This window comes from Eleutherodactylus coqui, chromosome 1 (assembly GCF_035609145.1).
Source record: "Eleutherodactylus coqui strain aEleCoq1 chromosome 1, aEleCoq1.hap1, whole genome shotgun sequence".
NCBI classification, from domain to species: Eukaryota; Metazoa; Chordata; class Amphibia; order Anura; family Eleutherodactylidae; genus Eleutherodactylus; species Eleutherodactylus coqui.
Window position 1 is genome coordinate 181,126,173 of NC_089837.1, and position 13,817 is coordinate 181,139,989.

Below are 13,817 nucleotides of genomic sequence, written 5' to 3' on the forward strand. Positions count from 1 at the left end.
GGGTGCAAAAGTTCAGCTCGGGGCCCCCCCTTGGACCTCCACCCCACACTCCCCCGTACCGATACCTAGATCGTGCTGCATACATGATCTGCCCCTCGGCGTAATTTTTCCAAACATGACACATTTCCTGCACAAGAACATTTGTTTGTAGCCCCGCAGGCCACTCTCACAAACACTGCTTTTTACTGCTATTAGCGCGGTGTCCCGAGTGCCGAACTAACCGCAGTACAACACTCCCAGAGATTTTAATGAGCTTACTTAAACCTGCGCTCGAACACGGTGTTTCTAACGCTGTGATTTTCTAGAGCTGTCTGTTCTATTTTTGTGTTTTCATGGTTTTTAACACACCTCCTCACAACGATGGGGTGCATTAAAAAGCGCCGTCAGACGCTGTATCCTGTGTTCCAAAATGCTGCTCGAAATCCTGGTAAAAATGCCACAATTTCAAGCTGCTAGTTCTGAACACGTGTCTATCTATCTATATACTATCTATCTATCTATCTATCTATCTATATACTATCTATCTATCTATATACTATCTATCTATCCCATATCTATCTATATACTATCTATCCCATATCTATCTATATACTATCTATCCCATATCTATCTATATACTATCTATCTCATATCTATCTATATACTATTTATCTATCCCATATCTATTTATATACTATATATCTATCCCATATCTATCTATATACTATCTATCTGCTATCTGTATACTATCTATCCATTCATCCATCTATCTATACACTATCTATCTATCTATCTCATAGATATCTATACACTATCTATCTATCTCATATCTATCTATACACTATCTATCTATCCATCCCATATCTATCTATATACTAGCTATGTGCTATCTATAGTATATAGTACTAGCTATCTGCTATCTATAGTATATAGATAGCAGATAGATAGATAGATAGTATATAGATAGATAGTATATAGATAGCAGATAGATAGTATATAGATAGTTGGATGAATAGATAGATAGTATATAGATAGATATGGGATAGATAGATAGTATATAGATAGATAGTAGATAGATAGATAGATAGCAGATAGATAGTATATAGATAGATAGTATATAGATAGATAGATAGATAGCAGATAGACAGCAGATAGACAGTAGATAGATAGTATATCGATAGATAGATAGATAGTATATAGATAGATAGTATATATAGATAGATAGCAGATAGATACATAGTATATAGATAGTATATAGATAGATAGTATATAGATAGTATATAGATAGCAGATAGATAGTATATAGATAGATAGCAGATAGATAGATAGATAGTATATAGATAGCAGATAGATAGTATATAGATAGATAGTATATATAGATAGATAGCAGATAGATACATAGTATATAGATAGTATATAGATAGATAGTATATAGATAGTATATAGATAGCAGATAGATAGTATATAGATAGATAGCAGATAGATAGTATATAGATAGATAGTATATAGATAGATAGCAGATAGATAGTATATAGATAGATAGCAGATAGATAGATAGATATGGGATAGATAGACAGTATATAGATAGATATGGGATAGATAGACAGTATATAGATAGATATGGGATAGATAGATAGATAGATATGACATAGGTAGATAGATAGATATGAGATAGGTAGATAGATAGATAGATATGATATAGATAGATAGATAGATATGATAGATAGATAGATAGATAGATATGATATAGATAGATAGATAGATAGATATGATATAGATAGATAGATATGATATAGATAGATAGATAGATAGGAGCTAGGATAGGATATAGAAAGATTGATACAAGTATATAGATAGTATATAGATAAAGGAGGGAGACAGACACACACACATATGCACTTACCCCAGGGTCCGGTCCACTTCTCCTTCATGTGACAGCAGCAGCAGCAAGCCAGCAACTCAGAAGCTTCCCGTTCAGCAGGAAGCAGGGGGCAGCACATGATTACTGTGCTCTGCCGCCCCATGTGACTTCTTCCCTCCTCCCCTGCCGTCCCATGTGACTTCCTCCCTCCTCCCCTGCCAGCCCATGTGAGTACCTCCCTCCTCCTCCCTGCTCTGCCGAGCCTTTCTCTCACGCTGGCCGTTCCGGCTGCCGCATGATGAGAATTTTGCTGCAGTCAGAACGGCCAGCGATTAATGCACTAAATGTGCATGTTGGTATTGCAGAGGGCTGCCTCGGGGCCCCCTGAGCGCACGGGCCGGGTCGCCATGGCGACCCCAGCACCCCCTGACGCTACGCCTATGGCCCTGAGTCTTTGGTCCCCTTAATCCACCACTGAACATGAACACTGGCATTTTTGGGGTGCATTTTTACTAAAAGTGCAACACACAGATTTTACCTGTAAGTTATCAGTTAAATACTGCATCTACTACTGTACAGTGTGGTTCTTTTATGTGGCTTTTTTCACTTGTCATATGTTTTTGGAGTTAGTGGCCTTTTTTTTTTTTGCAGGCGCAGCAGGCTATAGATTTGGCGGGTTTTTCTTCTGGTGTTTTTGCATAAGTCTACGTGTGAATAAAAATCTGCTACCCAAAAAAGTCTGTAAAATTTTATTAGTGTAATAAGGGAGACACCAAGAAGTGTGTGAAGGAAGCCTTAGGCCATGCTCCTGTGTGGAGTGGAGGAGCCCGTCAGCAATTAAGGGATTGTTTGAGTTATAACTTAACAGAAAAACACCTTCTGTATGCACTAAAATAAAAAATAGACATATATTCATCTCTCCCTGTTCCTAGGGGTAGATTAGGACATCGCAGGGCTTCACAGCAATCTTTGGTTGCATGGGTAGCTTTAGCTACAGTAACCACGTAGCTGTAGCTCAGGGCTTATTCACACATTCTCGGTCATATGCTGTCTGCAAAGCTGGATGCAAAAAGCATCACATAGCAAACAGAAAGTGTACATGTGCTGTCTGACATTCACAGAGCCCCACACACTGCGTGTCAAATTCTCTTCCATGAAAATAAATGAGAATAGCACATGCTGTGATTTCATTTCTTCATGTGAAGCAGCACATCTGAGTAGTCTAATTGGTTATTATGGATCTGTGTGCTGCCCAAGTCTACAGTAGACTTGGACAGCACATTAACCAAACATACAACCCTCTTCTAACAACGCTATATGCTAAAGAGGAGAAGCACGGATTATATCTTTAGGACTGCAAAAGCATAGAGTAGCGTACACCTGGCTGTCCCAAGAAAATATATGAGGCACATGTAGTACCCTGAGTTAGGTACTACAGCACTTTTATGGCCACTTTCTGTAATTAGGTGTATATATCTTTAAATATTTTTTTTGTGTTAAATTTGTGTGTTTCTGCATCCAAACCCCACATGATTAAGGTAAATTACCCTAACTCTCTCCTTTTTTTGTCAATCACCCCTAGCTAGCTCAGGGATTGGCTAGTTAGCTAACCAGTTGTCTGGGTCCTTGTGATTGTAAGATAGTTCCTTCACACAGGTTGGGTAAGAGAGAGGGTATAAAAGTTAGAGGGAGAAGAGCGAAGTCAGGTCTGGTTTGGGGAAGAGTCGAGGAAAGTCAAGGAAGAAAAACATCTTGGATCAGCCAGTGCGGTGAGAAGTTGGAACATCAAGTGTGAGTACCAAAGCCAAGTTATGCTTATTGGACAGAGAGTTAACAGAGAAGAGAGGTAGAGAAAGGAAAAAGTTCAGTCAGAAGAAACAGCAGCAAGAAGTTAGTGGGAATAAGCAAAGTGTAAATTCAGGAGGACAAGAAGGGGAAATTCAACCCTAAATTCTCAAATCTAAGAAAAGTGTTTCTCTATCTCAGTTGTCATCATCTGTTTAAGTAAATGTAACTCAAGTTGTGTACCTGCTGCAAAGTAAAGAGCTCCCTTTCTCCGTGCTAATAAAGTGTTAAAGTGTTTTACGATCTAAACCTGCTTCCTGAAGTCCCTTCCCACCATTTACAACATCTGCACTGAGGTACCACACTAGACTCACCAGGGGCAAAGACTACTACCCCCATTTTTGTTTAGTTCTCCACTTTTTGTAAATTCTTATTTTTGTTTGGAACAGGTCCCTACCCATACGGACTGGTGTCACGATAAATTAACATCCTACGCTACCTGACTCCATTGGTAGCACCTTAAATAATAACTGCCATTTACTGCTTTGCAGGTTTCAGGCACTGGGTTGGAGTCTCAGGTGTGGTAGCCACAGGTCTGCAGAGTAGTCAGGGAAGAGCCAGGAGTCAGCAATAAGGAGGTCTCCTGCTGTGATACAAATGGAGGAGGCAGGTAACGTGGTCAGAAGGTAAGCCAGAGGTCAGTTTTAGAAGGTCTCAGTTGTGGTACAAATGGAGGAGGCAGGTAGCATTGTCAGAATGGAAGCCAGAGGTCGGTATTAGGATGTCTCAGTTGCGTTACAAACGGAGGAGGCAGGTAGCATGGTCAGAAGGAAGCCAAAGGATGGTATAATGAGGTCTTAGTTTGATAGCAGAGAAGCAGGTAGAAATAAAGCTTGATCAAGTCTTGGAGCACAATAATCATGTAATGTATGAAGGGACAGGGACAGGTTTATATAGAGGGTTTAACTAGACACAGGGCAGAGCTAGGACAGTTAGGCAGGAACTAGGTAAACAGGATCTTGAAACAAGGCTAGGGTATGCAAGGAAACTTGCCAAAGGCCTGGATGGCTCAACAGGGAGAGCCACCAACTGGAGTGCAAGAGGTCATAGGTTTGAGCCCTGACAGTAGCCCCCCTCCTTGAGGATGGCCTCCAGAAATCCCAGGTGCCGCTTTCCCTGAATATCTTCTGTGAAACTCCTTTGTGAGTCTCAGAGCATGTATATTTTTCTCCGGCTCCCAGAAGTTCACCTCTGGCCTGTATTATTGCCACTTCAGGAGGTACTGTAGTTTACCACTCTGTAGTGTAGAGTCTAGAATTTTCTCCACAACAAACTTGTCCTGGCCCTGAATCCTCACAGGAGGGGGAAGCGGTTGATGTCTTCCCACAAAGGTATTTTTCTAAGGGTACGTGGGTACGTGGCCTTCAGGTTCTTGGTGGCTAACCACAGCTTTTCTCCAACCTGGAAGGTAGGAGCTGCTTGACGGTGTCAGTTGGCGTATTTTTATAGGTATCCTGGGCTTCCCATAAAGGTTTCTTTCAAATATTTCTGCTTTTCAGTGTTACAGTAATCTACCCTGGATACGCCAGCCCAGGTTGCCCTGGATCATACCCGCAACCCCTGTCTCTGCCTACTTGCCTCCACTCCTGACTAACCCCAGGCGGGCAACTGGGTGGCGGTCCCTAGGCTATCTAGGGACAAAAGGTTTCAATAACGACTTGTGAAAAACCCTATGTACCCTCCAAGTAGCTGGCAATTCAAGTTCATAAGCCAGCGGATTTACTACACGCGTGATGACAAAGGGAACCATGTAACGTGTGCCAGTTTCAAAGACAGAACCTTCAATTTGAGATTTCTAGATGACAAATACACCTTCTGTCCCACCCTGTAAGGTTCAGACACCGACAGACTCTTCCCACTACGCAACTGCATACGAGCCCCCGTTGCTTCCAGATTCTTCTGTACCTCTTTTCATACTTTCTGCAGCGCATCTGTGGCGACATCAGCTGCAGGACAGGCAGACAGAGTAGAGATAGCTGTAAGGAAGCGGGGATGCTGACCATATACGCAACGGAATGGAGACACCCCAGTGGAAGAACAAGTATGATTGTTTAGTGCAAACTCTGCCAGTAGCAGGAATTCTGCCCACTGATGAGCCTTTTCACTAACAAACAACCACAAATATTGCACCAAATCCTGGTTCTTCCGCTCAGTCTGACCATTAGTTTGTGGGTGGAATGCTGACGAGAAGGAAAGTGACGTTCCCAGGTTTCTACAGAAGGCTCACCACAATTGTGCAACAAACTGAACCCCAGATACAATGTTCTCGGGAACCGCATGTAGACGAATTATTTCTTTTACAAAAATCTTGGAAAATTCTATCGCGGTAGGTAACTTCTTTAGTGCCACGAAATGAGCCCTTTTTGAGAAGTAGTCCACAGCAACTAGGATCTTGGTGAACTTCTGAGACTCAGGTAGATCAGTAATAAAATCTACCAATAAATGCGTCCACGGACGAGAAGGCATCGGTAACGGTCTCAAAGGCCCCTCCGGATGCCGACGACGTTTACTGCGTGCACAGACAGAGCATCCTTTAACAAAGTCGCGGATCTCCCGAGACATGCCTGGCCACCAGTAGTGTCTAGAACAAAGATTCAGAGTCCCCTGAACTCCCAGATGACCTGTGAGCACAGATGAGTGATACTTTTCAATGACCCTGAGATGCAAGGTCTCTGGCACAAACCATCTGCCCTCCGGCACCCCCAAGGGAGCGTCCTGCTGATAATTTTGTAGACGAGGGATGAGATCAGATTCTACAGCTGCCAACACCACCCCAGGTGACAAGATATTCTCGGGAGCCAAAGTCTCACTTTCCGGCAAACCAAAACTCCGTGATAAAGCGTCCGCCTTCACGTTCTTCTCCCCTGGAATATAAGTACCGATGAAGTTAAACCTGGCAAAAAACAATGCCAACCTGGCTTGGCGAGCTGTGAGCCTCTTAGCATGGGCGAGATATACCAAGTTTTTATGATCAGTATATACTGTAATGGGATGCCTTGCCCCCTCAAGATGGTGATGCCACTCTTCTAGAGCCCACTTAATCGCCAATAACTCACGATTACCCACGTCGTAGTTACGTTCCGCCGAACTAAACTTCCGCCAGAAGAACGCACATGGGCTATACCCAGCTCTCCCACTGATTTCCTGAGACAATACAGCCCCGCCCCCACCTCAGACGCATCAACTTCAATGAAGAACGGTTGCCGCGCATCAGGCTGTACTAGTACCGGGGCAGCAGTAAATGCCCTTTTGAGATGGTTGAAAGCCTCTAGGGCTTCTGGCAACCATCTTACCAAGTCGGCCCCCTTCTTTGTAAGATCGGTCAGGGGTTGCGCAATAACCGAATAATTCTTATTGAATTTACGGTAAAAAATTGCGAACCCTAGGAACCGCTGGAGAGCTTTCAGGTTATCCGGTCTGACCCATCGGAGATTGCTGCCACTTTATCAGACTCCCTTTGAATCTCCGTGGGTGAAATCACATAACCAAGGAAGGACACTTGTTTAGTACCAAAATTGCATTTCTCTAACTTGACAAAAAGTTAGTACTTACGCAAACGGGTCAGAACCAGCCTCAGGTGCCGCACATGAGCATCCCAGTCTGGGGAATACACCAAAATGTCATCGAGATATATGACCAAGAATACCCCCAGGAAGTCGTGGAAGACTGCATTCATAAATCCCTGAAACACAGCGGGGGCATTACAAAGTCCGAAGGGCATGACCAGATATTTGAAATGTCCTAACGGGGTGTGGAACACAGTCTTTCACTCATCTCCCTCTCCTGATTCAATAAGTCAGGAATCAAGGGCAAGGAGCACTGGTTCTTCACAGTAATTTTATTCAAAACCCGATAATCCACGCAAGGCCTCAATGTGCCATCCTTCTTCTCTACAAAGAAGAGACCTGCCCCGGCCAGGGACCTGGATGGCCTGATGTGTTGTTTGGCCAGAGACTCTGAGATATAGGACTTAAGGGCTTTGTGCTTCCGCCCCGACAAATTGAAAATGGCTCCCCTTGGGACTGGACTGTCGGGGATCAAATCAATACCACAGTCCCACTCCCTATTCTTGGAAAATACGTCATGGAAATCAGACAAATACTCAGGAATAAATATGGCATCTGCTGAACACATAGGTATAGTAGCTAAGGGGCTATGACATGACAACCCCCAATGTGTCAATTCCCGAGTGGGCCAATCAAATCGGGGATTATGCAGTGCCAACCAGGGCATACCCAGCGCTACATCAACAGACATCCTCTCCATTACTAAGAACGACAGATTCTCAGAATGGAGAACACCCACAGTGAACTGCACCATGGGAGTCCTCCACTGGACAACACCTGCAGACAGAGGGGTGGAATCAATGCTAGTGAAGCGTATGGGGGTCTCCAACGCTGAGAAGTCAGCCATCAGTGGTCTGACAAAGCTTAGACTAACCAAATTAGCGGCAGCACCCGAATAAATAAAATCCTGACCGGACCGAGTGAAATTCCGGAAGCCAATATGACAGGGCACCAACAACTTAGGGAGTACCTGTGATCCTAGGCAACCCTCCTGACAGTCGCCTATGATCTGAAGTTTTCCGCCAGTTCAGGCTGATGCTGCATCCGCTTCTGAGGACAGGTTGCTACATGATGTCCAGCTTTCCCACAATAGAAACAGAGATGCTGTGTCATCCGTCGCTATTCCTCAGGACTTAGCTGGTCCACTTCCATAGGCTTGGCGACAGAAGTTGGCCTGGGAGAGGTGGGGGCAGGTCTGCTGGATTCCATAGCTTTGCGGGCCTGACGTTCCTCCTTTCTAGATCTCAGCCTTCTGTCAGCTTTGACTGCCAATTCCATCGCCTCATTGAGTGTCACTGGAGCAGGATGGGAAATGAGTAGATCCTTGACAGCGTCAGAAAGACCCAACAAAAACACATCCTTAAGTGCACTATTGTTCCAAGAGGTTTCACCTGCATACTGTCTAAATTTAGAGCAATAGTCCTCTACCCACTGCTGCTCCTGACATAGAGACATGAGATGAGATACCGCCAACCCTGCACGGTCCGTCTCATCAAAAATACCTCCAAGTTCCCGAAAAAACAAATCAACTGACTGCAGGCAAGTAGAACTCTCAGGTAAGGGGTAGGCCCATGTCTGGGGGGGACCCCAAAGTAAGGATATAATCAATCCCACTTTCTGGAACTCTGAGCTGAATGTACTTCCGGATGTGGCCCCACTCAATCTACATGCCTGCTGAAAAACAAAAAAACTTGCTCCTCTCCCCTGAAAATACCTCCGGAAGAGGACACTTGGGCTCAGGAATAGAAGGGGTAGCAGAAACATGCACTGACTCATGCTGCTCCTGGGCCACCATATGACCAGACAGGTCTTGGATCACAACCACTAACTCCTGCAACTGTACTCATGGTCTCCATTGGAGAATAAAAACAAAACCCGCAGGGCAATTTTAAGGGCCAGTTATTATGTTACAGTAATCTACCCTGGATACGCCAGCCCGGGTTGCCCTGGATCTTACCCGCAACCCCTGTCCCTGCCTACTTACCTCCACTCCTGGCTAACCCCAGGCGGGCAACTGGGCGGCAGTCCCTACGCTATCTAGGGACCGAGAAGGAACGCTGGCGTATCTAGATGAAATGGGTAGACTACTGACAGGACAGGCAGATGATAAATACCAACACAAAACAATACTGATAGTACAGAGGCAGATGGTAACAAAATAGCAGACAAGCTGACAGGCAGGAGAGCTACAAATGCAGACTAGCTATCAACCGGAGGGAAACCAATAACTGGCAGTGATTGCAGTCACTGCTAGACTTTTAAACAGAAGCCTCCACCCAGAGGCGGAGAGAGGGAGACAGCCAACTCCCCATAGCACATCAAAAGGGAGTTCGTCCACGGCAGCTGCACTCCCAGGTGCACGCGCGCCAGGGCTACCAAGCGCACGCACCGCGCTGCGAGCCACCAGCACCACGCCGGGCCGGCACCCACGCCCCTGGCAGCTGGACTACAAGCCAGGGGGACACGTCCCAACCGCGGGACCCAGCACACCACCGCTTCGGGAGGAGCCGCAACCGCCGCATGGTAACATTCTGCTAACGACGTCAGTCTATGATTAACCGTCGGGACCGGAGTGTTGATGGGAAGGCCACGAATGAAGATAGGATGTCTACTGTAGTTGGATTAGAATGCGCTTTGGGTGGTTGAACTGTGTTGGTAGTTATTCTAAGTGAACTCCGCTGTTGATAAATAATTCACCCAGTCGTCCTGAAGATGCGAAATAAAGCAGTGGAGATACTGCTCCAAAGTCTGGTTTATTCTCTCAGTCTGGCTATGGTTGTTCCCAGGACCGTGCAGAAGTGCTTCCAGAACTTTGAACTCAACTGCACCTCTCTGTCATAGACCACATCATCAGGAATATCATCTAGTCGAAAAACTTCTTGGATCATCAACTCTGCGGTGTGCTTGGTGGTGGGAATTCCTTCGATAGGGTGAAATGAGCTATCTTCACATCCTTTCTGTAGTCATTCCACCAAAAGGAACAATACAGTAGCTTCAAAGTCTTTGTAACCCCAAGGTGACCAGCATGGACCATGGACTAATTTAAGGACTTTAAGCCTCGGGAACATATAGTTGGTGTTCTTGCCTCCACAATCCATCTTTGAAGGAAATGCTTAGAGGGACAACTCAGAAAAGGATCATTTTAATATCCTCCCTTAAACTTTGTTAGCATCCAGCTTTGCGCCTCTAGAACCTTCCAAGAGCTGTCGCTATTCAGTGAAATCTACCTTAATGGCCAGAAGGTCCTTATTCCCAATGTCATAGTTTTTTTTTCTGTGGGTAATAAGGTGTATGACAGAAATGCACAGAGATGTAGTTGCATCTTATCTCTGACTCGCTGTGACAGGATAGCTCCCACTGCAGAGCCGGAGGCATCCACCTCAACAACAAAAGCAATTCCGGTCTTGGGTGGATCAGTACTGGAGCTGAAATAAACAGAGTCTTTAGTTTCTCAAAAACGATTTGTGCCTTCGGGGACCAGGAAAGCGTTTGTGCTTTTTTCTGAGGGAAGTGATGGGAGAGATGACTTTTGAGAAGTTCTTAATAAATCTTCTGTATTCAGATTACTGAATGTAGGAAATCAGGATGAACACCATAGTCAGTTATTAGTCAACATGCACAGTTCTTCAGCCACACTATATTCAAAGGGGGCTGTTAATTAGGAAAATCTCTATAACCAGGAAGGCTGAACAAAAAGCAATCAGCTGATCCAACCCAATGGTTCAGCTGTGGGATTAATTGTCTGGCAACCAACCCAATAAAAATTTGGGAGTGAGAATTTGATGATATAATAGGAATTCGCATGTTGATCATAACACCTGTGGATAAGCCTTAATACCACTTCAACACAGCAGTATTTGCATCAGTATTTGTAAGTCAAAATCAGGAGTGGGTCCAAAACATAGTAAGGGCTCTTTCACGCAAGCCGGGGCTAGCAGGGAGACAGAGAGAGAGCATGTCTGAAAGGGACTCCCCCAGGGAATCCCCCATAGCAGGGGAGAGAGGGATGGGACTAGAAAGAGATGGTGGGGCTAGAGGGGACTCTCTGAGGGATTCCGCCATAGCCCCACCTCTCTCTCCCTACTATGGAGGATTCCCTCAAGGAGTCCCTGATAGCACTGCCCTGTCTATCTCCCTGCTATCAGGGATTCACTTGTGGAGTCCTGCTAGCCCTACGGGTGCTAACGGGTACTTACAGCGGGATATTTAAAACTTGCTGTTTGGGACTTCGGGGGTGCTACTCTGATCTCTCTAGTCCCCAAACTCCCAAAGAGCAGCACTGTTTTTCTGCATCACGCAGCTCCCGATCATATGAATGGGTTGTTGTAGTGCTAATTAACCCCTTAGTGACCACCCCATAGTGTTTTTACATCCTGCTTTGCTGGGCTTTAATCCCCAAGGCCATAAAAACATGCTTCCGCTAAGGATTAAAGCCTGTGGACATAACAGCTCCATGCTGTCGGTTACCAGAAGTAGCCGACCTCCTGGAGCTGTCATGGGTGGCTGCGGGAAGGCTTTCCCAGTCACACGATCATATTAAAGTAATATAAAGTTTAAAAAAGTTAAAGTTTCAGCTCTCCTTATGGATCGGATCCATGAGGTGAGCTGAACCTTACCCCAGCTTCTGTGCATTTGCCTGTCGCCAAAATGGCGGACGGAAGCGCAGAAACTGGGGAGGGCCTAGGAAATTTGAAATCTCTTTGCTTCTGGCTACTAAAGGTAGCCGAGAGACGCTGTGAATCCCTGATAAGGCTCATCATCGTCTTTCAGCACGCTGACAGCATTTTTAATGAGTTCACTCACTGCGCTGTCACTAAGTAGCTGCAGTCTGTTTTTCAGTTTCTTCCTCCATCCTGTACGGTGCTATGTACCTCCGATCCTTCTTCCCCCATCCTCTCCTCTCTGGTTCCTCTTCACTAAAGCGCCAGATGCAGGAGACAAGGGAGGTGGATCACAGATGCACAGTGCCATATAGCATAGAGGAAGAAACTAAAAAATAGACTGCAGCTTCTTCGTGACAATGTGATCAGGACGATCAGGACTCCAGGGGTAGTGAGGATGCTATACGCTTGTGTGTGTTTGCGCACCTCCCATAAACCTCTATGGGGCTCTTTGGTGCGCAAAATAGCACAAAATAGAGCAGTTCCTACTTTTTTGCAAACCCACTGTTTTCACAGTCGCAAAAAAAGAAGTGAGGATAAACCCATTGAAATCAATGGGTTCTATTCTCCGTATTTTACGGGCTGGATTTTCCTGCGTACAAAAACGAGCAAAAACACACTCGTCTGTCGAAGCCCTAAGAATGACTATTGTTAGAAGCATCACTGCATGTGACTAGTGAGTGCATAGAAGTCCCTGTTAAATGGAATGGTAACATTTTATTCCCTTGTAACAAGTATTCCCATCCTAGCTGAATATGACTATATGACTGTCTCAGGCAATTTCTCCATCGTGCATACACTTAAGGGACAAAATCATAATAGGAAGCCATTGTAAGCTATAAAACTGTACAAAGTTATGTTGTAGCTGTGACTCTCAACTACTTACTAAAGGTGAAGTTTTACTGTAAAATGAAAATAATCCTTGTCACATGATCAGGTTATTTTGGATGCAGTGGACAGGACACTTCCCGTGCTTACACCTCTGAATAACATTCTAGCTGTCATAGCAGAAATACTCCGGATCCTGGACTGAACAGCCTGACATAGGAACCAGGAAAAGTGCAGTTTGGAATATCCTAGAGAGACAGTTGCTAGACTCGATGTCAGATACCCGAGCTGGGATGAGATTACAGGGTAAGGCAGAGCTGCTCCTGTTGAATAACTTTTTAATGGGAAACCCATAAATGCCATTAGCCCACAGAGCCGTCTGTAAAGTTAATGCCATACACAAGGGTATGTTTCATTGCTTCCCAAACGACAGAAGGCTTAAGTGTGAAGGAATAAAGCTTTGCACTCATGTTACAGTTCTATGGTTTCCTTAAAGAGCACTCTCCCTGAAATTAAAAAAAAAAATCACCTTTGTGTATACTGTAAGTCATTTAGCTCTTCTGTTTCATCAAGTTTATAAACATTCTATTAAGTCATTGTTTTGTTATACTTATCTGTGGAAAAGTTGGGTGGTAACCAGTGTGATCAAAGTAAGGCCCCCAGTCCGTGACCGTGAATTCGTCGGCGGTAAATCGCCGGCGAATCACGCAGGCTGAAGCTTTCCATAGCGCTGCTATGGAAAGCACCAGCCCCCTGTCCAAGAGTGGAGAATTATTCCAATTCTCCGCTCGCGGCTGGCGATTCGCCGCATGCTGCGAATTGCCCTGATTCTCTGCAGTCAGCCTATCAGATAGGCTGACCTGGGGAGAACCGTGTGCGGGCTCCTGCTCCCGGGCTGCGGCTCCGCCACAGGATACCGCAACAACGTGGACACGGGGCCTAAGGCTGGGTTCACACGGGTGGAATTGCTGAGGAATTTCAATGCGGACTCGCCACACGGAAATTCCGCATGCATTCTTAAGCCCGAGACTAAGCAGCAAAGTGGGCAAGATTTGCAAAAGTGACATGCGGTGCGGA